Raw genomic sequence first — 27,736 nt, forward strand, 5'->3', positions numbered from 1 at the left:
CATCCCCCCCCCTTGTCACTCATTTCCATCCCCCCCTTGTCACTCATTTCCATCCCCCCCTTGTCACTCATTTCCATCCCCCCGTCACTAATTTCCATTCTCCCCCCCTTGTCACTAATTTCCATTCTCCCCCCCCCTGTCACTAATTTCCATTCCCCCCCCCCTGTCACTAATTTCCATTCTCCCCCCCGTCCCTAATTTCTTTTCTCCCCCCCCCCCCCCCCGTCACTAATTTCCATTCTCTCCCCCCCCTGTCACTCATTTCCATTCTATTGTCACCTCTAGTGTAGCGTGGCCGAGCTCTGGTCGGTCCGCGGTACAGGAGCATTTGTTTCCTGTACCCGGCCGGACTGAAAGGAAGTGCACACTAAGTGAGCACTTCCTGTCAGTCCGGCCGGGTACAGGAAACAGAAGCTCCAGTACCGCGGACCGACCAGAGCTCGGCCACGCTACATTAACATGAGCACAGAGCAGAGACAGCAGGCAGGAGATTCTTTAGAGGAGCGGCAAGCGCTTAGCCGCTCAGGAGGCGCAGCATGACGGGCGCCGCCGGCCGGCAATTATATATAACCAATTTTTATTTTTTATTTTTTTACACCACACAGGGCGCCCCTGCCGGCGCCCCCCTTCTGACAGCGCCCCGGGCGGCCGCCCGTCCCGCCCGCCCCTAGAAACGGCCCTGCTGCTAGGTACTTCAATACTGCTCCATTCCAGTGATGTGATGTACTTTTTAAAGTTACAATAATATAGGGAGCGTTAAGTGTTGTATCTTCAATAAAATGCACACACTATTAAATCCGGGGATATTTTTGTAAAGACCACCCAACTAGTAAAGCCACAATCAAAGTGGTCTTATTCAGAGATTCCTAATAACCGCAGGGTAAGACGTTTAATTGCATTCTACTTGAACTTAATGTCAAACTCCAGGACATGGACAATCATAATCCCTAGAATCTCTACTATAAGTCTTTAAGGAAACGGATAGCTTTTCATAGTATGAAGACCTCAGGGTTAAGCAACATGCAGTAGGAGAACTTTCTTCTATAAATAATATGCTAGAAAACCACTAAAAAAAAATATGACTCATATTGAACATAATGACTCACCTTACTGTAATACTTTGACATTTTCACACAATGTCTAATACACATTATTTGATTAGGGTAGCCTAAACTTGTTTTTCCTGCATTGCACATATGTACTGTAAATCATTTCATTATCCAGACTTATGTAAATAAGGTAGGTATGTGTAAAATGAAAGTATGGAGTTTATTATATATAAAGAGACTGAAGCTCAAAATAAGTTAATGAAAGGGGTTGTGCAGTCATATAAAAATATATACCATGATCCATAAAACTAGCTACTTACTAATGATAACTGTTTTCCAGTTTGGGCTCTATCTGCTCCCTCAGGCATTGGTCATATGACAGTGTATTGCAGACAATTCAATGATGCATCATCTTCCCATGTTTGACTTTATCCTCTTATAGCCCTGCCTCCTTAGACGGAGCAAGTAAACATAGGGTGGCTGTAATTTAGCAAAGAACCATCCTCATAGGAGTATCTTACATAAGTCGAAGGTGTTGTCAGTCCCTTATGATATTGATGACCCCAGTATCAGATCGGTGGGGGTCTGACACCTTGCACCTCCTCTAATCAGCAATCTGAAGGAACCACACGACTCCATGCAAGCACTGTGTCCCCGTCAATGCTATCCTGCACTGCCACTACATTCATTGTACATACATTGTGGTGGTGGTGTAGTGTAGCAGGACACATCGCTTGTATGAGTGGCGTGGCTCCTTCAAACAGGGAACAGACAGAGCCCAAACTGGAAAAAATAGTTATCATTAGTAAGTAGCGGTTATATTAATGGCTATATATTTGTATTTAACAGCACAAACCTTTTAAATACAACTAATTTATTATGAATGATAATAAAACAGTACAAAAAAAATGGCCTAGGCTGGATGACAAATGTGTTGCAGGACTAGACACTATTGTCTAACTTTACACCTATTGGTTGCCTTACCTTAGACACCAATAGTATCTATACACATCATAAATATGGTGCAAAGTATGTACAGTTACAGTACATCAATTTTTGGGTGCAAATTAAACCAAAATTGTGGCACATTTAGCTTAGTATATCTCCCTCATTGTTATGTACAACATGACTTTATGCAGTACAGAAATTTTGGCTATACAACTGTAGGTTTAAAAAACACTGTATACATATTGAGGAACTTAGGGCACACTATTCAAACCCTGCAGCTATGTCTCCAAGGTCCTATCTAGCACTTTACTGGGGACTAGAACAACACTCTACATGAGGGCCAAGGATGCTTGAGGACCTCATCTCCCCATTACATGAACTGTTTCTCCCTGAGGTAGACTACTATCAGATAACAGCTGGATTGGAACTGGACAAAGTCCATCCCCTCGTTAGAAGGTCCCTTCATGCTGTTACAACCCCTAGATTATGTTTTAAAAAAAAACCTCTTTGCAAGGTTTATGGAGAAGACCCTCAGGTTTTTTTTTTACACAGGTCCTATATATCATACTATAGGACTAAGTGGCCTAAATATCAACACCAATGTATACAATTGTTTGTGTTATTGTTCATATATTCAGGGATTCTGAACTCTTATTAAGGCATTTACTTTAAATCATCCTACTAACTTCATACAATTCAGTCCCCAGTGGGAAATTTTTAGTTTTAGTTGGATCCATGAGAATATAGTTGTAACCCTAAAAGCTATCTTGCAATTTCAGATACAGCTACAAAACCAGATGCGGGATAAAAACACAGAACAGGTACAAATCTTTCCATTATACCTTATCTTTGTCTAGCCTCCATTCCTGGTTTTGGCTCATAATCACTGATGGAAATCACTGACCAAACACCGACCGGTGTTTGGATCCAAAAAATCGGCTTTAAAAACTGCAGTGGCATTTTTACATGAAAGCACCTTAAATAAATGATACTGTATGGCATCTGTTTAAACGAAAACATACTTGATCTCTATTTACCAGGAACAATATTTTCAAGTAATTTGGCAGCAGCTGTAAAATGTAGTCCAGCATAAACATTACATTAGAAGTCTGAGCATAGTCTAATGGTAGAAATAAGTAATAAAATCAGTAAAGACTTGCATTAGAGATTACATTTATTAAATTTATCACATTACACATTTATAAAACATATAGTACATACTTCCAACTAGATCATTAACACTATAGGGAAATGTATTGACTATTCTTAACAGCAAACTCCCCTGGCATAGGTTGCGCAGAATTATTATTAAGGGCTTGTTCACACAACCGTTGCCGTATGACGGCTCGTATATGGCGGGTCTGCAATACACGGGGCACCGGCTGTGTGCATTCCGCATCACGGATGCGGACCCATTCACTTGAATGGGTCCACAAATCCGGAGAGGTGGTGCCGAACGGAATGGAACCACGGAATGGAACCCTACGGAAGCACTACGGAGTGCTTCCATGGGTTCCATTTCGTGCCTCCGCACCGCAAAAAGATAGAACTTGCTCTATCTTTTTGCAGAACGGACGGATCGCGGTCCCCATTCAAATGAATGAGGTCGCGATCCACATGTGGCAACCCCGCGGACGGTTCCCGTGCATTGCGGGCCACAATTTGTGGACCACAGAGTGGGCACGGAGGGGCAACGGTCGTGTGAACAAGCCCTAATATAGTAATTCTGGTGCGCCAGAAAAAGAAATAGAAATTATAGAAGTAAGACAGCTGGCAAATATTTCTGGTCTAATGTGTGGCAGTTATCTGACACACATGTTGTTAAATGAGTCAGATCTAAGGAATCATGCTTCCCCCACCTACACCCAACCAACGTTTTGGTGCAAAATGGCACTTATACCAAAAATTGTTATTTTTTTTTTTTTTTACACTAGTTGGTGCACAAAAATGATACATTCTCTCTATGTCTTTATTATAATATCTCTGTAAGCAAGGCATCAACTTTTACATAGTGTAGGAAGGCGCAAGGGTCCGTCGTTGACGGAAGGTATGTGTCACCGAGGTTCCTGGCCTCGGTGAAGTAAGAGCCGGTATTTTAAAGTGTCAGCGGCAGCTAGTGCTGGTTGACATGTTGCTATTTTAGTATGGCTGTAAGCTGATCCAGGCCGGCTCTTACTGGGAGTAGCCAAAGTGCTGGGTGGGCGGCTTCTCCCCACGCTCCAGGCTGGGTCTTTACTGGCCTATATGAAACAGAGCCAGCAGTCTCAGCTGTGTGTGGATTACCCCTCTCTGACAGTGGTGCCCTGTCAGTCCCTGTGTGGTTTTCGGATCTGAAAACGTGTGCCGTGCAAAAGGGCTGGGAACCGCATGCATGAGAAACAGGCCCCTTAAAGCCTCCTGTGGACCACAGGTGGAGAAACTGCAAACCATGTGAAGGTTTTTGTTCTGTGGACTTTTCATTGTGTTCACAAACACCTAGACTGCAAAATGTCACTTTTTGTTTTTCCTTATGTGTAAATAAAACACTGAACTGTTTTAGTTAAAGACTTTGTGATTGCCTCTATACTGCGTCCGCTAGCCTGTCTACCATAGCAAATCCCCACAATAATTCTATATATAAGGTGGTGTTACCATACATCTAGTATCCTAGGTACAGAATTAATCTATCAAGTATTGTCATCAATGTCTACAGTTTTCAGTAACAAAGCATAGCGTGAATGTTATTTTGCTAGACAACCCTATCAGTTAACTAAATTATCCCTAAAAAAAACGTATTATTTAATGGCAAAATACTGATTTTAATCACAATTAGACTAAAGGCCTGTGTACACCGGCCAATTCTTCAGGCGATTGTCAAGAAGGAAGCGTTCCTTCCCGGCAGTCTCCTGCTCGACAGTATGGGGAGAAGTGATCCCTAATTCTATCACTCATCCCTATACAGACTCATTGTTTGCCAGCAGCAGATGCTGATTACACCGCATAATCTGCTGACAGCAAATGATGATTTTTGTGACTGCATGAATAATGAAATTACCAGATGAACAATCGTTTCACTTTTACACCACCAGATAAACGCTAATGAGCATTCCTAAGACATTTACTAGCATTTCACCCCTTCCAATACTATTAGAATACATTACCTTAGCTTTCTTCTTGATCCCATGTCTGCTGTGATCTCTGCTATTTCATGTGATCTCCTCTCCACATTTGACTGACAATGAACTTATCCGGTTGAGGTCAGATCAGATTAAAAAATTTCCCTCTGATCCATCAGAACAATAACCCACAAAAAATGGATCCTGTCTGTGGAGCATACACCTTCACTCGGTCAGCATTTTCTCAATAATCCATCAGTATTGCTAATGCCAAAAAAAGACAGGAGTGGATCTAAAACAGAGATGACACGTGAATGGAATATTTGCATGTCTTCTGTGTTTTGTACCCACTCCTGCTTTTGGCTACCAAATCATAAGCCAATTCTGATGAGGCCATACAGGCCTTACAGCTGCTACACAGACAGGATCCGTTGTGCGTCTCATTTTTCCTTCCTTCTCACAGATCAGAAAAAAGGGCAAATAAATCATGATGTTAGCCAGGCCGAAAGGCAAAATAGTGATCCAGTCATGAAGTGGGGCGGGTGGGAACAGCATGAGAAGTCCAAAGAGTGGCTCTATGACATATTGGTGAGGTGGAAGAAGCATGAGGATACCACAGAATGGCCCAATGACGGAGTCTGGAGGTGGCGGCAGCATCAGTAGGCCACAGAGTGGTACGATGACGAAAGATTGTGGAGGTGGCAGCAGCATGAGGAGGCTGCAGAGTGGCATAATGACAGAGTCTGGAGTTGGCAGCAGTATGAGGAGGCCACCGAGTGGTACAATAACAAAGTCTGGAGTTGGCAGCAGTATAAGGAGGTTACCAAGTGGCACAATGACAGAGTCTTGAGTTGGCACGAAGACAGCATGAGGAGGCCAGAGTAGCATGACGACGAGAGATTGTGGAGGTGGCAGCAGCATGAGGAGGCCACAGAGTGGCACAATGACAGAGTCTGGAGTTGGCAGCAGTATGAGGAGGCCATTGAGTGGCACAATGACCGAGACTGAAGTTGGCAGAAGTATGAGGAAGCTACCGAGTGGCACAATGACAGAGCGTGGAGGTGGAGACGTATAACCGCCGCCGACGTGAACTAAGAATATATTTTTCTTTTTGTACTGAAATAGGCCCCACTAAATGCTTTCAAGACATATAACCGCTGCCGACATGAACTGAGAATATATATTTTTTTGTATTGAAATAGGCCACTGACTCTAAGCCATGCTTTCAACACATATAACCGCCAACGTGAAAAGAGAATATATTTTTCTTTTTGTACTGCTATAGGCCAGTAAACGCTTTCAGCAGAAATAAATGCACCAGTGAAGTGCGTATATATATTTTCTTTCTGTACTGAAATAGGCCAGTAAACGCTTTTAGGACATATGACTGCAGAAGTGAACTGAGAATATACTTTTCTTTTTCTAATGAAATAGGCCAGTAAACGCTTTTAGCGGAAATAAATGCACCAGTGAAGTGCGTATATATTTTTCTCTCTGTACTGAAATAGGCCAGTAAACGCTTTCAAGACATTTGACTGCAGAAGTGAACTGAGAATATACTTTTCTTTTTGTAATGAAATAGGCCAGTAAACACTTTTAGCAGAAATAAATGCACCAGTGAAGTGCGTATATATTTTTCTTTCTGTACTGAAATAGGCCACTAAACGCTTTTGCCACAAATAAGTGCACCAGTGAAGTGCGTTTTTTTCTTTCTATAATAAAATAGGCGACTAAATGCTTTTGCCACAAATAAGTGCACCAGTGAAGTGCGTATTTTTTTTTCTTTCTGTACTGAAATAGGCCACTGAACGCTTTTGCCACAAATAACTGCACCAGTGAAGTGCACATATTTTTTTCTTTCTATAATGAAATAGGCCACTGAACGCTTTTGCCACAAATAAGTGCACCAGTGAAGTGCGTATATTTTTAAGAACAAATTACTGGAATGACAGAGCTGTATAATGGCTATTTGGATCCCCAAATAATCTTTCCCTGCACTTGTAAATCGCTTTTCTAGCACTGTCCCTGGCGCCTTCTGACGTCTCTCCCTGCACTAAGATGCTGTGAAATGATTCCTCCCTATCCTTTCCCTGCACTTATAAATCGCTTTTCTGGCACTGTTCCTAGCGTTTTCTGACGTCTCTCCCTGCACTAAGATCCTATGAAATGATTCCTCCTTATCCTTTCCCTGCACTTATAAATAGTTTTTTCAGGGGGGGTTTTCACAATGAGGTTTTTCCAATTACTGTCCCTAGCACCTTCTCACGTCTGTCCCTGCACTCAGAATGCTTGAAAATGTCTGACTCTAAGATGGCTGTGACATCACAGGCCTGGCTGGCTGCTAATTGGCTGCATGCATGGCATTATGGGTCAGCCTGCCTTCCCAGAGTTCCTTGCCCCATGTCCTCACACGTGTAGTCACCATTGTAGCCACCATTTTAATAAACATTTAGATTCGTTACCACGAAACGCGAGGAAATTCGCATTCGTTGCTAATCAAATTTTTCTTGAAATTTGGATCGAATTCCACTTCGTCTGATTCCATTTGCTCATCTCTAGCTGTGTCACATTAATGGGTATAAAAAGAGCATGTTAGGAAAAGTCTCTCAGAAGCAAAGATGAGCAGAGGTTCACCAATCTACAAAAACTGCATCAAAAATTGTGAAACGTGTGGAAATGTAGAATTCCTAATGTAAAATTCTGAAGACTTTGAAACCCCCATCTATAGTACATAATATCATCAAAAGATTAAGATAATATGGAGAAATCCAAGTGCATAAGGGACAAGACTGAAGATCAGTGTTGGATGCTCCTGATCCAAGGGTCCTTAGGTGGTACTGCATTAAAAACAGGCATAATTCTATACTGGAAATCACTGCATGGGCTCAGGAACACTTCCAGAAATCATTGTCTGCAACCCACAAATAGAAATTCAAGCTGTATCTTGCAAGGGAGAAGCCATATGTCAACACCATCCAGAAACACCACTGTCTTCTCTGGGCCAAAGCTTATTTAAAATGGCAAAATGGAAAACTGTTCTGTGGTCAGAAAAACCTGAAAAATTTGAATAAAAAAAGAATTTAAACAGAAAAATACAATTTTTTTTAGCAAATCTGACATGTGTCACTTTATGTGGTAATAACTTTAAAATGCTTTTACTTATCCAGGCCATTCTGAGATTGTTTTCTCGTCACATATTGTACTTCATGACAGTGGTAAAATCGAGTCAAAAAATGTCATTATTATATATAAAAAATACCAAATTTACCAAACATTTGGAAAAATATGAAAATTTCCAAATTAAAATTTCTCTACTTTTATAATAGATAGTAATAACTCCAAAAATAGATATTACTTTACATTCCCCATATGTCTACTTAATGTTTGGATCATTTTGTGAATGCCATTTTATTTTTTGGGGACGTTAGAAGGCTAAGGCTACTTTCACACTAGCGTCGGGGCTCCGCTTGTGAGCTCCGTTTGAAGGCTCTCACAAGCGGCCCTGAACGCATCCGTACTGCCCTAATGCATTCTGAGTGGACGCGGATCCGCTCAGAATGCATCAGTCTGGCAGCGTTCAGCCTCCGCTCCGCTCAGCAGGCGGACACCCGAACGCTTTTACACAAAAAAAATCATGTTTTAGTGTCTCCATATTCTGAGAGCCATAGATTTTTTTATTTTTTTGGCGATTGGTATGGTATAATTTTTGTAGGATGAGATTACGGTTTGATTGGAATGATTTTGGGATGCCTATGACTTTTTGATCACTTGCTATTGCTTTTTTTGTGATGTAAGGTGACAAAAAATGGCTTTTTTTACACCATTTTTTAAATTATTTTTACGGTGTTCATCTGAGGGGTTAGTTCATGTGAATTTTTTATACAGCAGGTTCTTATGGATGCGGTGATGCCTAATATGTATACTTTTTTTTACTTATTTAAGTTTTACACAATAACAGCATTTTTGAAACAAAAAAAAAACATGTTTTATTGTCTCCATATTCTGAGAGCCATATTTATTTATTTTTTTGGGCGATTGTCTTAGGCCCCTTTCACACGGGCGAGAATTCTGCACGGGTGCAATGCGTGCAATGCGTGAGGTGAACGCATTGCACCCGCACTGAATCCAGACCCATTCACTTTAATGGGGCTGTGTACATGAGCAGTGATTTTCACACATCACTTGTGCGCTGTGTGAAAATCACAGCAAGCTCTATATTGTGCGTTTTTTACGCAACGCAGGCCACATAGAAGTGAATGATGATAATCGCAAGCACCTGCAAGCAAGTGTGGATGCGGTGCGATTTTCACGAATGGTTGCTAGGAGACGATCGGGATAGGGACCCGATCTTTATTATTTTTCATTATAACATGGGTATAAGGGAAAATAATAGCATTCTTAATACAGAATGCTTAATAAAATGTCCATTGAGGGGTTAAAAATAATAAACAATTTTAACTCACCCCATCCACTTGATCGCATAGCGGATCTCCTCTTCTTTCTACTTTCTTCAGGACCTGGCTAAAGGACCTTTGATGATGTCACTGCGCTCATCGGTGATGGACCATGTGATGGACCATGTGATGAGCCCAATACACACAAAGGCAATACTTTTGTGTGAGAAATACTTCATTTTCTTGAAAAACTTCAGGGGTGCCAACATTTACGGCCATGACTGTATACTTACATTTTACAGTGTCCCAACTTTTTTGGAATTTGGGTTGAATATTACAGTTTATTTTAAATTCATAAATCAATAAAATATCTGGGTTGATAGCCTTATCTTGCATCAGATTAGGCTCAAAATAGCTGTCCTACTATCATCACAGAAATCCCTCACCACCATGTATTTACTCCTCTAAAGTACTGCCTAGGAAATAAGCGTGCAACCATGTACCTCTCAGACAGTGTGCACTTTTAAATATGCAGCAACCAAAATCAGAACGGTGAGTGGAACCTACAATCTCCTTAGCACTAATATTCCACACCACTAGGTATGCTAGACACGTTTGAATGGCCCTAAACCTTGATACCTCATCAGGAGCACACATGGGAGTTAAACGCATATATACTGTGCGATCTCCGTTAACCACCATTGATGGTGTGCAGTAAGCTCGAGCCAAGACAGTCATTGTAGTGCTGGAGGCTCAACACTCCATGGCGGTTGTATTTATCTTTAAAGGGAATATGTCATCAGAAAACTACCTACTGTTTAAATCCCATTTTTATGTTAAATATTTTTTATAATTTCTGATGAGTTTTTTTTAAAATTTTTCCATGTCACTATATGTATAAAAAAGTGTTTAAAATCTTTCAATTTTTACACTGGCCACTAAGCCTAAAGACTCCCTGTCTTTTGAGAGCAGCTACATGGGCCATAGACACAATGCACAGTAAATGACCACATTGACTTATATGGCAGAGTTTTCTAGGCATGCTCTGTGACCTGTGGAGAGGTCAGGAGGGCACTGATAAGCTGTGATATCATCAATTGTGAATAGTCGATCCTGTGTTATCTATCCAGAGATATTACTTCTCATTTTGAATCTGGCTGTGGTAATTATAGCTACTGAAAAGTTACCTGTACGGGAAATCATGACCTATTGTTAAGCCTAGTGGCCAGTGTGAAAATTGCAGGTTTACATACATTTTTTAACTATAGATGGCATAGAAAAATAAAAACAAAACACCAAAAATGTATCTCTTTAACATAAAAATGTGATTTGAATAGTAGGTCATTTTCTGATGACATGCTCCGTTTAAGTTCCCTTGTGTGTGCTCCTAATGAGGCGCCAAGGTTTAGGGACACTGAAACCCATAGAGCATACCTAATAATAGGAAGACTGTAGGTTCCTCTGACCTTTGTGATTTTGGTTGCCGGATATTTGCAAGAGCACACTGTCTATAAGAGAGGTGCACGCTTATTTCCCAGGCGCTATGATGTAGTAGATTTCCTCTATGCTGATCCAATTTAAATAGGGCCCACAGCCCAGATATTTTATTGATTTATGAATTAAAATGAAATTAATTAATTTCAAATAATTAAAATAATTTGATCGTCAATAATTCACAAAGTACATTTGTTCACAGTACATTTGTTTCCTGTTCCAGCGCCTTTCAGAGGCTTTTCTGGAACTCTTCATTTATACATTGACAGGCTCTCTGTGCTTTCTTATGGACTGCAAGGTTTCAGGAAAATGGGAAAGTAAAGCACAGAGTGAGGGAAGCTGGATATAGGATCTACATATTTACATCTTGAAACTGATAAAAATGTTCTTCATGTTCCTCTCATATGGCATAAACAAAATGCTTTAACCAAATATTTCTAACAAAAAACCCAAACAATTAAACAAGTTTGAAGAATTTTCTATACTACTACATAGCATGTGAGAAGCACTGAAGCGTGCAAACAATAATGTTCGCCAATCCCAAATTTTCCAACTTTTCAAGCTAACATAATAGTTTATTTGTATAAAGAGAACACAAGAGAAAGAATTTGCTCAGCATATAATACAAATACAATAATACAATAAAAGCTGTTGGCGTGATAAAAAGAAACCTCTTCAATGAAACCAAAACATATATTATTCAGTGAGAGGCATATGCATTGACATGCAATTAATGGAAAGCCATTAAATTAACAATGTTACGTGTTGAAAATGTAAATAATTTCCTGCTCCTGCGATCTTGTGCCAAGTTTTTGATAAACTGCCTTGTCAAGACAAGTTAGTGGGGTTATGTTTCATTAGTAGGCCTAGTATTTGTGGTTCCCTAAAGTTTCAAGTACAGGAGCACATGTAACACAAACTATCAGTGCTGTATTACCCTTCCTTTAGCAGAAAATACACTAAAACATGCCTGCAACTATTGTGTATGTTTGTCTATTTTACTTTATATAATTGTAAATAGTACCTCTGAATATTGTCTATATTATATTTAATTCAATTTAATTATGGACATTAAAGGGGTTGTCCGACTTAAACAAAAACTCAAGAAGCCCCTTGTAAATGTGCCGAATGGTGATATCTACCCCATTTGTCCCCTTCCACTTTCTGCACTGTGCTCCAGCTTTCCCAGTTGCTGTTTGTTTTCTGGCTGCAGCTGTAAAGTTCTGTGCACACAGGTCACCACTGCAGCCAATCACTGGCCTCAGCATTGATGTCCCCAGTACCGCTGAGGTCAGCGATTGGCTGCAGTGGTGACTTGTGTACATGGAACATCACCACTGCAGTCAGTGGCAGGTAACACTGGAGCACATCTATGGAAGAGGCAGGGGAGAAAAAAAGGGTGACTATGGCTTCTTTTGATATTTTACCACATTTAGAGGTGCTGCCTGAGATTTTACATCATATGTGTGAATATTTTTTTTTTTTTTATGTTCTATAAAATAATACAACAAATTCTAGTTACCACAGGAATTTAGTGCTTAATTTGTAGATGTCCTTTGTGATCTTGTAAAGCTGGCCACACATTTTAGATAGCTACTACCACATACACATGCTTGCTTAGTTCAGGCCAAGCATGCGTACAGTATGTTCTCAATAGGGAGAGGTGAGAAAGCCGCTGCCAGACACCTCATACATGTTGAAATCCAAAATCTTGTGTCAGGAGTTCACCTCATATCACTACACAGGGCAGTACTGGGAGGGAAATTGAGCCAATCAGGCTGTCTCTGTGTTTAATCCTAGAGCTAGGTGGGGAAGTTAAAGGGAACCTGTCATGTGGATATTTGATTATAATCTAACTAATTATATACAATCATGAACTACTAAAAAGTACCTTAGATGTTTTCACGTACTGGTGTGACAGATGGTTACCTCATAATATACACACAAAGATGCCACATGCCGCATGCTAATGAGCCGATTTGAGTCCATCGTGATGTCATTGAGTCCAGCGTATATTTAATTCAGAGCTATAGCCACTCCCCTGCCCACCTGCTGCTGATTCATATGGAAAATAACTGTCAATCAGCAGCAGGTAGGCAGGGAGAGTCAGGAGCTCATAAATATTCATGACTCATCATTATCAGCTGGAGCTTTTCAATACAAGATGTTGGCAGATTGACTGGGTCAATTAAAGAAAGTGACCCAGCATTTTGCTAAGAGAATCAGTCACTTATTTATGTTGCCCTTAGTTAGGACACCATAAAACTGGTGACAGGTTCCCTTTAAGTCAGCTGTTCCCTATCATCATTGCCTGTGACTGCTTTTGTCTTCTCTATGTTCCATACTGTGCAACTTATCACAGACTCTGTTTTTTACTTCTGGCTTGTTTTTTTTTTCCTTGTGGCTGCTGATTCTGCTTACACCTACTCTTTGTGTATTGACTCTCGTGTACTTCAGTCATCATGTTTGTCTCTCCAGGATTTTTGACCTTGCTTGCTGACTCCTGGTCATTTTGAAAGGTCTGCCACAAGTGTGCTGGCACCAATATTCAGCAAGAAAATTTAGACTAGAAACTTCAGAATCACAGGTGCATATCCATGAAGCAAACATAATTACAAAAAACAAAATGGCTGCACAAAAGTTTGGACACACCTTCTCATTCAAAGAGTTTTCTTTATTTTCATGACTATGAAAATTTCAGATTCACACTGAAGGCATCAAAACTATGAATTAACACATGTGGAATTATATACATAATAAACAAGTGTGAAACAACTGAAAATATGTCATATTCTAGGTTCTTCAAAGTAGCCACCTTTTGCTTTGATTACTGCTTTGCACACTCTTGGCATTCTCTAGATGAGCTTCAAGAGGTAGTCCCCTGAAATGGTTTTCACTTCACAGGTGTGCCCTGTCAGGTTTAATAAGTGGGATTTCTTGCCTTATAAATGGATTTGGGACCATCAGTTGCGTTGAGGAGAAGTCAGGTGGATACACAGCTGATAGTCCTACTGAATAGACTGTTAGAATTTGTATTATGGCAAGAAAAAAGCAGCTAAGTAAAGAAAAACGAGTGGCCATCATTACTTTAAGAAATGAAGGTCAGTCAGTCAGCCGAAAAATTGGGAAAACTTTGAAAGTAAGGGCTTTTTGACCATGAAGGGGAGTGATGGGGTGCTGCGCCAGATGACCTGGCCTCCACAGTCACCGGACCTGAACCCAATCGAGATGGTTTGGGGTGAGCTGGACCGCAGAGTGAAGGCAAAAGGGCCAACAAGTGCTAAGCATCTCTGGGAACTCCTTCAAGACTGTTGGAAGACCATTTCAGGGGACTACCTCTTGAAGCTCATCTAGAGAATGCCAAGAGTGTGCAAAGCAGTAATCAAAGCAAAAGGTGGCTACTTTGAAGAACCTAGAATATGACATATTTTCAGTTGTTTCACACTTGTTTGTTATGTATATAATTCCACATGTGTTAATTCATAGTTTTGATGCCTTTATAGTCATGAAAATAAAGAAAACTCTTTGAATGAGAAAGTGTGTCCAAACCTTTGGTCTGTACTGTACGTGTCGGGCCCATCTACCAGACGTCAAGGTGGCTTCCGCAGATGGGTCCCTATCACTAAATATACTGCCTCAATTTGGACTTACTTAAGCCTACAATATTCAGGGCAGTGTAGGAACCAGCTACAAACGTACTCTGCTCAGAAGTCCTAGGTAGATGGGCGTGTTTAGTCTAAAAGAGGTGCTACCCTCAATATATTGTACTATGCATTCTGTATTTAGAATGCTATTATTTTCCCTTATAACCATGTTATAAGGGGAAATAATAAGATTTACACAACCTTGAACCCAAACCTGAACTTCTGTGAAGAAGTTCGGGTCTGGGTACCACATTCAGTTTTTTATCACGCGCTTGCAAAACGCATTGCACCCGCGCGATAAAAACTGAACAATGGAACGCAATCGCAGTTAAAACTGACTGCAATTGCGTACCTACTCGCTCGGGTTTGCCGCAACGCATCCGGACCTTATCCGGACATGCTCGTGTGAAAGAGGCCTAAGGCCCCTTTCACACGAGCGAGTATTCCGCGCGGATGCGATGCGGGAGGTGAACGCATTGCACCCGCACTGAATACTGACCCATTCATTTCTATGGGGCTGTTCACATGAGCGGTGATTTTCACGCATCACTTGTGCGTTGCGTGAAAATCGCAGCATGCTCCTCTTTGTGCGTTTTTCACGCAACGCAGGCCCCATAGAAGTGAATGGGGTTGCGTGAAAATCGCAAGCATCCGCAAGCAAGTGCGGATGCAGTGCGATTTTCACGCACGGTTGCTAGGAGACGATCGGGATGGAGACCCGATCATTATTATTTTCCCTTATAGCATGGTTATAAGGGAAAATAATAGCATTCTGAATACAGAGTGCATAGTAAAACAGCACTGGAGGGGTTAAAAAAAATAATAAAATAATTTAACTCACCTTAATCCACTTGATCGCGGAGTCCGGCATCTGCTTCTGTCTCCTTTGTTGAATAGGACCTGTGGTGAGCATTAAGTACAGTTACAGGACCTTTGATGACGTAACTCCGGTCATCACATGGTACGTCACATGATCTTTTACCATGGTGATGGATCATGTGATGATCGGAGTGACGTCATCAAAGGTCCTGGAATGAATGCTCACCACAGGTCCTCTTCAGCACAGAAGGAGACAGACGAGATGCCGGCAGCGCCAGCAAGTGGAATAAGGTGAGTTAAAAATTATTATTTTTTAACCCCTTCAGCGCTAGTTTACTATGCATTCTGTATTCAGAATGCTATTATTTTCCCTTATAACCATGTTATAAGGGAAAATAATACAATCTACTGAACACCGATCCCAAGCCCGAACTTCTGTGAAGAAGTTCGGGTTTGGGTACCAAACACGCGCGATATTTCTCACGCGAGTGCAAAACGCATTACAATGTTTTGCACTCGTGCGGAAAAATCGCGGGTGTTCCCGCAACGCACCCGCACATTTTCCCGCAACGCCCGTGTGAAAGAGGCCTAAGTCTTTCAGTACAAGACTATAATTTTGTGTCAGGTACATATTAGCTATATAGCTGATCAAATTGAGGTAGTGCTTCATCAGTAGACATACTGGTATAATTATTCATAAGACATATTTAAGTTACCACCAATACGCCTTTTTACTGGCATAAACAAAGGTGGTTTAAGCTAGACAGCTGATGTTTTATGTGTCCAAAATGATGCATTAAAAAAAGGTACACTGATGAATAAACAAAAAAGTTGGAATGCGATTTTGAAAAAATGTGCATGGTCACTAAAGGGTTAAGACACAAGACATATTTTAGAATAGCTAAATAGTTGAATATCAACTTGAAAACTGTGCTTGAAAATAAAGGTGTTTAGTCTGTTCAGTCCTGCCGATTTCTATTTATTCTAGCATAAGCTTATTCTTTTTAACAGCATATGTTCGCTTTATTGTACTCCTATTTATGTCATGATTAGTCTTTATAAAGATACATGAAAGAAGTTAATTGGACAGTGATGATATTTACAAAGCTGAGTATGTTGTCAGCCTTAAATTAAATAAAAAGCAGAACCCATGAACTCTAGTTAACACATTCCTGGAGACAGTGATATCATTTCTAGAAGACCACACACAGACATTTCATTCATGTTATCTTAAAGGGGTTGTCTCATCATGGACAATGTGGGGATATCGCTAGGATATGCCCCATTGTCTTATAGGTGCGGGTCCCACCACTGGGACCCACAACTATATCGACAACGAAGCCCCGCAAGTGAAGGAGGGCGCACTGCTTATGTGCAGCCGCCCTCTATTCATTTTCTATGGCGCAGGCAAAAATAGCTGAGCAATGGCTCAACTATTTCCATTGGCCCCATAGAAATGAATGGGAGCTGGGGCCGTGCATGCGCGGTATGCTCCCATTCACTTCCATGGGGAGCCGGCTTGGTGGTGGCCGGACCGGAGTCCTCCAGCCACCACCTTGCGAAGCTCCGCTCTCGATATACTGTAGGTGCGGGTCCCAGCGGTGGGACCCGCACCTATAAGACAATGGGGGCATATCCTAGCAAAATGCCCCCTTTGTCCATGATGAGACAACCCCTTTAAACCTACTGTAAAACATCATGCCCTTACCTAGGTTATTCCTTTTTGGGTCGGTCAAGAAAGATTTTATTTTCTAATTTTAGCTGAAGCACTGATCTCAAAATGACATACAAATTACTTTGATGATGGCATTGTGTTCCATTGTGAAGTCATCAGGAGTGTCTTTCTGGTTCAGCTAGTACAATTTTCCATATCATTACACTTGCTGTTTTTAACATCAAATGTGTCTGGGGATTGCAATACTGACTGTGAGCTAATGTAATTAGGTATCAGTCAATTGCTTTTTGTCATTATTTGTCATTTCCTCTGTACTGGTAATAATAAATTGAGTTACATGAACAAGGTAGGGGGCACCTAGGAAATAACGGCCACAATATAATTAACTTTTACTTGTCATTCAATAGAGTGTTTAAGTGTAGAGAAGCCACCAAACCACTGATTTTAGGAAGGTGAAAGCTTAGGGATGCCTTTAATCTAATTCGCTGAGACAATGTCCTCAAAAATAAGAGTTCAGATACCAATTTTTTTTTTTTTTTTTAAAACATAGTAAATTTTAAATTTATAAGGTACGTACCTAATGTGAATAAAGGGTTTAAAACAGGAGAAAACCAATGTGGGTAAATAAAAAATGTAAAAGAAGCAAAAATAACAAAAAGAAAGCATTTAAATTACTAAAACAGGAATATGATAAAAAAAAGTACTAAGATCTATAAGAAAAATAAAATAAACTATGCTAACGGAGACAGAGAGGGTATTTGCTAAAGAGAGTAAAACAAGCCCTAAAATGTTCTGAAATAAATAATAAAGAGATTAAAACTGAAACCGTTGGCCCTTTAACAAAATAAATTAGGGAGGGTTTCTGGAGGGCGATGAGGAAAAAGTGAATTTATTAACCCCTTAAGGACACATGATGTACCGGTATGGCATGTTTCCCGAGTCCTTAAGGACACATGACGTACCGGTACGTCATGGGTTTAAAACGCGATTGCGGCGCGGCGGGGGTTAATCGGAACAGGATGCCCGCTGTCACAACGCCGGGGGGGTCATGTGACCCCCCCCCCCCGTATCGGCGACCCCCCCCCCCCCCCGTATCAATTCAGACCTGCGGTTTGCTGCTTTTCCGGTCCATTCGGGTCTCCGGTGACCCGATGAACTGGAAAAAGACTGTGATCGATGGTGTGATTACACACCACCAATCACAGTCTGAGCATTTGGGAGAGGCGGTGCTGGCCGTGGTGCTGATGGCTGCTGTCCAGGGTGTTGATTGGTGCAGGGAGAGATGCGCGAGATTCAAACTCCCGGCGCTCCTCTCTCCCCTCCTCTTCCTGTTTCAGCACCTGCACCATTCAGCACTGTCCTCACAGGCTCCTGCGATCCCCCGATTGGCACTCATCACCCTCCTGCACCCATCACCCTCCAGGTAGGTCAGGGTCAGTGAGGGAGAGGCACCGTTAGGCAGGGATAGAAGGGAAAAGTTAGTTAGGGAAAAAAAAAACACTTTATCTAAATTTATTGTTTTTTAGCTTTGAGACACTAGACCCCCACGTTCCTCTTGTCATCCGTATCCTCCTCATCATCATCTGATGACGATGAGCCCCCAAGGCGGCGGAGACGCCGCCAGGTGGAGCCAGGGGCCCCACATGCTAGGGATCCTGTGGCCCACCCTAGTACAAGCCGCCCTGGGGCTCATACTGGTTTCCCGGCCCCCCAAATAAGCCCACCGGAGCCCCCTGCCGGTGAACTTAGCTGGTGTCCCCCAGTGGATTTTGAGCCCGAGATTCTGGATTTTGTTGGCAATCCAGGAATCCAGATTCCCACAGTGGGGTTTACTGAAATTGACTTTTTTAGTTATTTTTTCAGTGACCCATTTGTGAATCTGATGGTGGAGCAGACGAACCTGTATGCCCAACAGTTCGTTGCTCAGCACCCGGGCTCCTTTTTGGCTAGACCCGGTGGCTGGACGCCGGTCAGTGCAGTCGAGATGAGGACATTTTGGGGCCTCGTGCTGCACATGGGTCTAGTGCAAAAGCCCAGTGTCAGGCTGTACTGGAGTGGGGACGTCCTCTACCAGACCCCACTCTACAGTACGGCCATGACACGCTCCCGGTTTGAGGCCATCCGGAAATGTCTGCATTATTCAGATAATGCAGCATGTCCCCCCCGAGGAGATTCTGCCTATGACCGCCTGTATAAGATATGGCCGGTCATCGATCACTTCGCGGCCAAATTTGCGCTGGCCTACGTACCTGGAAGGGAGGTCGCGGTTGATGAGTCTCTCGTTGCATTCAAGGGGAGACTCAGTTTCCGCCAATACATTCCCACTAAGCGGGCGAGGTATGGCGTGAAGCTGTACAAAATTTGTTAGAGTACCTCAGGGTACACTTAAAAATTTTGTGTGTACAAGGGGCGAGATTCCCGTATTCAACCCCCAGAATTTCCCCCCACTCTGGGTGTTAGCGGGAAACTTGTGTGGGACCTTATGTACCCACTGCTAGATAAGGGTTACCACTTGTACGTGGATAACTTTTATGCTAGCATTCCCTTGTTCAGGTCCGATGCTGCCAGATCCACGTTCGCTTGTGGGACCGTGTGGAAAAATCTGCGCGGCCTCCCTGCCTACCCCCTCCAGGTACCTATTCCCAGGGCTGAGACCCGTGCCCTTACCAGTCGAAACCTGTTGCTCGTCAGGTATAAGGACAAGAGGGATGTCCTTGTACTGTCCACAATTCATGGTAACAGCACCACCCCCGTCTCTGTGCGAGGTACCGCGGCAACGGTCCTCAAGCCCGATTGTATCGTCGACTACAATCAATATATATGGGAGGAGTTGATCTCTCTGATCAAGTCCTCAAGCCATATAATGCCATGCGCAAAACCCGGGCATGGTACAAAAAAGTTGCGGTCTACTTGGTAAAGGTTGCCTTGTACAATGCTTTTGTACTATCCCGAAGCGCTGGCAGCACAGGGACATTCCTCCAATTCTATGAGGCAGTCCTCAAGGACCTGATTTTTTCAGACCGGGAAAGAGCAGGCCAGAGTACCTCGGGAACTGGAGGCACCCGGATCGTCCCTGGCCAACACTTTCCAGGTGTGGTCCCCCATACTGGAAAGAAGGGACGAACCCAAAAAAGATGTAGAGTGTGTCACAAGAGGGGGATACGGAAGGACACCACCACTCAATGTGACACTTGCCCCGATCATCCGGGCCTCTGCGTTGTCGATTGCTTCAGGGAGTATAACACTTCCATGGAGTACAACATTTTTATAATCCCCAACAGTCCCCTAGAGAACATAAAAAACTCTCAGACTATGGAGACACGGAAACAATTTTTTTTTCTTCCAAAAATATAAGTTTTAGTGCAGGCATCCTCAAACTGCGGCCCTCGAGATGTTGTAAAACTATAACTCCCAGCATGCCCAGACAACCTACAGCCATCAGCAGGGCATGGTGGGAATTGTAGTTTTACAACATCTGGAGGGCCGCAGTTTGAGGATGCCTGCTTAGTGTCTCCAAAGTCTGAGAGCCATACATATTGGGCATCGCTGCATCCGTAAAAATCTTCTCTATAAAAATAACATTTAACCCAACCCCCCCGGATGAACAGCGTTAAAAATAAAAAAAACGTATAAAAAAAAAGCCATTTTTTGTCACCTAACATCACAAAAAGTGTAGTAGCGAGCGATCAAAATGTCATATGCACCCCCAAATAGTGCCAATAAAACCGCCATCTCATCCCACATAAAATGAGCCCCTACATTAGATAGTCACCAAACAAAACCAAAATAAATGTAGCTCCCAGGCTATGGAGATACTAAAATAATTGTTTTGGGTTCCTAAAATGATAATATAGTGTAAAATCTCAATAATTTTTAAAATGTAGACATATTAGGTATCGCCGCGTCTGTAAAAATCTGCCCTATAAAAATAACATTTGACCAAAACCCTCGGATGAACAGAGTTAAAAATATAAAATAAAAACTGTGCCAAAACACCAATTTTTTGGCAACATTTCCATTTGAATCCTTTTTTTCCGGTAATAAAGCAAGGGTTAACAGCCAAACAAAACTAAATATTTATTGCCCTGATTCTGTAGTTTGCAGAAACACCCCATATGTGGTCGTACATGGCTATATAGCCACACGGCAGGGCATAGAACCAAGGGAACGCCATATGGTTTCTGGAAGGCAGATTTTGATGGACTGGTTTATTTACACCATGTCCCATTAGAAGCCCCCCCTGATGTAGCCTAGACTAGAAACTCCAAAAAAGTGACCCCATCTAAGAAACTACACCCCTCAAGGTATTCAAAAGTTACTTTACAAACTTTGTTAACTCTTTAGGTGTTCCACAAAACTAAATAGCGAATGTAGAAACAATTTTAGAATTTACATTTTTTGTTACCTTGCCTCAAAAAAGTGTAATATAGAGCAACCAAAAATCATATTTACCCTAAAATAGTCCCAAAACAACAACCACCTTATCCCGTAGTTTCCTACATGGGGTCACTTTTATAGAGTTTCTACTCTAGGGGTGCATCAGGGGGCTTGAAAGGGTACATGGTGTAAATAAACCAGTCCAGCAAAATCTGCCTTCCAAAAACCATATGGCGTTCCCCTTCTTCTATGTCCTGCCGTTTAGCCAAATAGTAGTTTATGACCACATATGGGGTGTTTCTGCAAACGACAGAATCAGGGCAACCCATATTGAGTTTTGTTTGGCTGTTAACCCATTTTTTCCAGTAATAAAGTAAGGTTTAAAATGGAAAATTTTCCAAAAAATAGAAATTCCTAAATTGTTTCTCCATCTGCCATTAACTCTTGTGGAACACCAAATAGATTCAACACTAACTCTTGTGGAACACCTAAAGGGTTAACAAAGTTTGTAAACCCAGTTTTAAATACCTTGAGGGGTGTACTTTTTTAGATGGAGTCACTTTTTTGGAATTTCTATTCTAGGGGTGCAACGGGGGGCTTGAAATGGGACATGGTATAAACAAAACCAGTCCTGCAAAATCTGCCTTCCAAAACCAATATGGCGTTCCCCTCTTTCTATGTCCTCCCGTTTGACCAAACAGTAGTTTAGGACCACATATGGGGTGTTTTTGCAAACTACAGAATCAGGGCAACCCATATTAAGTTTTGTTTGGCAGTTAACCCTTACTTTATTACTGGAAAAAATGGGTTAAAATGGCAAATTCTCCAAAAAATAGAAATGCATAAATTGTTTCTCCATCTGCCATTAACGCTTGTGGAACACCTAAAGGGTTAACAAAGTTTGTAAACCCAGTTTTGAATACCTTGAGGGGTGTACTTTCTTAGATGGAGTCACTTTTTTGAAATTTTTATTCTAGGGGTGCAACGGGGGCTTGAAATGGGACATGGTATAAACAAAACCAGTCCTGCAAAATCTGCCTTGCAAAAACCATATGGCGTTCCTCTCCTTCTATGTCCTCCCGTTTGGCCAAACAGTAGTTTACGACCACATATGGGGTGTTTCTGCAAACTACAGAATCAGGGCAACCCATATTGAGTTTTGTTTGGCAGTTAACCCTTGCTTTGTTCCTGGAAAAAATTGATTATATTGGAAAATTTTCCAAAAAATCAAAATTCTTACGTTTTATGTCCATTTGCCATGAAGTCTTGTGGAAGACCTAAAGGGTTAACAAAGTTTGTAAAATCAGTTTTGAATACCTTGAGGGGTGTAGTTTCTAAAATGGGGTCATTTTTGGATGGTTTCTATTACGTAAGCCTCAAAAAGTGACTTCAAACCTGAACTGGTCCATAAAAAGTGGGATTTGGAAAATTTCTGAAAAATTAAAAAAAATTGCTGTACACTGACTACTTCACATTGTATCAAAGTGCCATATATTCAGTGTTGTCCCATGAAAATATATAATATAAATATTTACAAAAATATGAGGGGTGTACTTACTTTTGTGAGATACTATATATCCAAACACAGACAAAACTAATGGCCAGCTTTTCCCTCTGAGGGGAGCACTTGGATCAGCTGTGGTATGTTAAAGTTTTATTGTGCTGTAATAATAAATTTGGGAATGAGAATTAAAACATGTTAATTCTCAGAGTAACAACCTTATTATACCTTTGCCCAGAGAAGAGCATGCTCAGGCCAATTAATTTATTATATTAAAGGGGTTTCCCATGACAACGTATCCCCTATCACATGGGCTAGAGCAGTGGTTCTCAACCTTTCTAAAGCCGTGACCCCTTAATACAGTTCCTCATGTTGTGGTGACCCCCAACCATTACATTTTTTTCCTTGCTACGTCATAACTAATTTTGCTACTGTTATGAATTGTAATGTAAATATCTGATATGCAGGATGTATTTTTATTGCTACAAATTGAACATAATTAAAGCAGAGTAATAAATCACAAAGACAAAATGTTATATATTGTCAAATATTTATTTCGAATTACAAACAAATGAAATTTTGTATTGAAGCATGGTGTATAAATCAGTGGTGCTTCAAGTCCCCCCCAAATAAATAAATCAGAAGTGCTCAGGGTCCCCCAAATAAATAAATCGGCGGGGCTTCAGGTCTCCCCCAAATAAATAAATCAGCGGTGCTCAGGGTACCCCCAAATAAATAAATCAGTGGTGCATCAGGTTTCCCCCAAATAAATAAATCAATGGTGCTCAGGGTCCCCCAAATAAATAAATCAGAAGTGCTCAGGGTCCCCCAAATAAAAAAATCAGCGGTGCTTCAGGTCCCCCCCCAAATAAATAAATCAATGGTGCTCAGGGTCGCCCAAATAAATAAATAAATCAGAAGTGCTCAGGGTCCCCCAAATAAATAAATCAGCGGGGCTTCAGGCCTCCCCCAAATAAATAAATCAGCGGTGCTCAGGGTACCCCCAAATAAATAAATCAGTGGTGCATCAGGTTTCCCCCAAATAAATAAATCAATGGTGCTCAGGGTCCCCCAAATAAATAAATCAGAAGTGCTCAGGGTCCCCCAAATAAATAAAACAGCGGTGCTTCAGGTCCCCCCCCCGAATAAATAAATAAATCAATGGTGCTCAGGGTCCCCCAAATAAATAAATCAGAAGTGCTCAGGGTCCCCCAAATAAATAAATCAGCGGTGCTTCATGTCCCCCCAAATAAATTAAGCCTTGCTCAGCCAAATAATTAAAATAAAATTAGCCAGGCTCAGCCAGGCTCAATTAAATCATTGGTGGCAGTGGTGCTCAGCGGCGGTGTCATTAACGAAAAAACTCGGACCTCAGCAGACAGGCGGCCCGACTTACCCGTCCAGACGTCAGGCTCCTTCAAGCACAGGCAGTGATAGGACATCACTTCCTGTGCGCGAGGATAAGGGGCCGCTGCCGTTGTGCGGGCGACCCACAATAGGAGGCCTCAGGCGACCCCCCGGAAAGGGCTGATCGACCCCCAAAGGGGTCGCGACCCCTAGGTTGAGAACCGCTGGGCTAGAGGATAAATGCCCGTTCGGCGGAGATCCGACATCTTTAAGCAAATTTTATCTTACAAGGCTACTGTATGGTCAAATATTGAGCATATTGTTCATATTTTGCAATATCTAAAATATGCATTTGCATCTACAGTACTCTGATTGGCATCCACAGTAAAACCCTGATGAGCTAGTGCAGAGGACGAGAGTGGTAGTGGCCCAGATGAGATGTTGTGACAAGGTGTACTCCCTCAGGTCATTGCTCCCTGGGGATTGGCGCAGTGGAAAGTTGGTTTAAAGATTCAAGTCAGAAGTTAAAGTATAGAAGTCTCTCTTTACTCTTTAGTGCAAAACATAACTTGTATTACATCCAGCATTAGTTTGTACAAAGTGCAATTTCTATCCCCAGATGATGATGTATGGTGGCTGGAAAAGTGGCAGATAATGGCACCTCTGATGTGCTATCTTATTGATGACTCTCCCTTGAACTTCTGGCTAACAGATGTATGCTGGCACTTGTGGTTATAAGTGCCTACTGCGTAATGCAGGATTTGAGTTGGTCTGGCCTGGATCTAACGTAGGTGATATGTGTTTGAGCCATAGTCAGTCCTTTGCCTGCAGCAGGGTCTTTAAGGTTGTGGCTTGCTGGTCACTCTGCTGACTGTAAATGCTGTAGATTTTCTGTTATCTGGAGTTTTGGTATCCTTATAGTCTCTCTGGAGTAGTGGTCTCACAGGAGAATTTGATCAAAACCTGTTAACAGAATTCCCCCTCCTTGCAGGAAGTAGGACCAGCCCAGGGGAGGAATGAGATGATTAGTCCTATTCCTAAAGCCAACCATTGCCAACTGTACCTCATCCATTGGTGTATAGTGTATACATAACATGGTAAAACATATCACCCCAAAAAAATGCTGATACCCTCTGGGGTACTGCACATCTTAATAGAGATATTATGTTTGAGTCTGAGCTTTATATGAAGCCAGAATATATTGACAAGAAGGGGTTACTATTAAAATCTCAAAAGCTTCAAAACAGTATAAACAATGTATGATTAATGAATATATAATGAGGTGCTAGTACAATAATAGTAAGCAAGATAAAAGGTTGTTCTGCATGACACAAAGCTCTCCAATTGCACTTCCTGCATTCTTATCTTCCACAGCAAAATAATTTACATCGGCTTTGGAAGTCTATCAGTCATGCCTGCCAAAGCCCTGACAATTGATGTACACCATAAAGAGTTATGTAGCTCTGTTCTAAGGACGTAAACACTTCCTAATGGATTTCTCCTTAGTGCTCTGTAAGGCATGAAAAAAATATTTTAGACCATCAAGCATTCCATGAATCACAGTGTGCATCATTACTGAAAGTGATTGTATTGTTTGTGTGACTTTGTGGCTCTTATTTGGACATTGGAACAGAAGTAATACATCTATACTTGATCCCATAACATATTTAATTTGAATACTCATTTGTTCAACAGCTGTGTGTCCTTTTCTCCACATTCATGTGTATTGGTGCTTATAAACATTACAATTCTTCAGGCAATTATCTGAATCAAACATTACCAATAATTGCCTGATCATCAGCAGAGATAAAGCTGAATGTACATACAGTGATCACCTCTGCTGTATAGGGGTAAGCAATCTCTACGGCAATCACCTCCATTCAGAATCATTGTTTCTGGGCAGCAGATCTCTCTTTCTACAGAACCATCTGCTGCACAGAAACAATGATCCATATACCCTGGCGGACGCCATCACTGTGGGTCCTCTCTGCATTAGGGTCTACAGCCATAGGCTGACCGCAGCCATCGAAACAGCTCAGCCACATACTGACTGTAGCCATAAAGATACAGCTATCCCCCAGCTGCTGGACCACACTACTACGCCCGGTGTCCCCTGAAGAATCCTGGGGCTTATGTTGAAGAAACGCGTCGGGACACTTGAGTATTTTTCTTCCTTTCATTCATGTGGACCTGATAGTTCAACTATCTCTTATCCCTATGTAATGTGTGGATAGATTTTGATATTATCCATTGGATATTTGGGCCTTTTTTGTCACTGAGTAGGGCCTTACCAGGGCTTTCAGTGTAGGTTCAGAGTTCCTGTCTAGGCCACCCCTTGCGGGGTTTTTTGGACCCCGTCCTCTGGATATTTCAATAGGGTGGGCTAGGACAAGTAGGGCTCTATTAGGGTCAGTACATTTATTATGTTGACACCCTACATTATCCCTTACGCCTTTATTCTTGCCTAGCCCACCAACCTGCCTTATATGTTTGTCTGTCTGTAGGGGCTTTTTTATCTCCTGTTGTATTAAAAGTGATATTTTATCGTAGTCTACTGCCCCCCTTTCAATAGTTTTTTTTGCATCCTCTGGAGCAGTATTCAGGTGGGCCTGACTGCCTATCCTGTTTTTGACCTTCCTTCCATTTTCAGTGCTCAGGCTATGAATAAGTGTTCGCTCATTCATCAGGTGATCACAAGAGTTTCTACAAATGCTCATCCCTGATAATTTGTAAAAGAACCTCATACTTGGCGGTGGGGACCAGCCGGTATACCATTTTTCAAACCAGCACCTGGATCTAAATACTTTTGTAATTGCACATAATTAAAAATGTAGTATAGCCAGTGAGCTATTCAATAAACTGTATCTTTATAGCACCACCTGCTGTCTGTTCTGCTTTCTTTATTCCTTGTCCACCTCATTGAGGTGGTTGCACATGCTCAGTCTGAATCTTCAACTGACACCAGCCATATCTTCTGTTAGAAGTTGTGTCAGTTACAGGGAAATAGCTGCAACAGAAAAGACATGTCCCTGAGCTGCCAGTCTGAAGAGAATCTAGCAGAACAATTGGAGCAATAAATGGGGAGATCTCTGGTTCTATGTAAGGTGCAGGACTGGTTTAAGCTCTCTAAGAAAGAGATTGTTATGTACTATATAATGTCTGATTTTCATTTTTTATATCACTTATGTCATAACATTTAAACAACAACTGACTTTAAACCAAGATCCTAACACCCAGCAGCAGTACTATTGCAATCAGATTATCATGGGGAGTAATTCTGATTGATGGTGTCATATAACAACCCCATCTAATATGTTGTATACTAATATGAGTATTCTGCCACGGATATATGTTGTAAAAGCAATGAAAGTTAGTGAACACGCCAGGTGCATG

The sequence above is a fragment of the Bufo bufo genome, chromosome 2, assembly GCF_905171765.1.
Source record: "Bufo bufo chromosome 2, aBufBuf1.1, whole genome shotgun sequence".
NCBI lineage: Eukaryota > Metazoa > Chordata > Amphibia > Anura > Bufonidae > Bufo > Bufo bufo.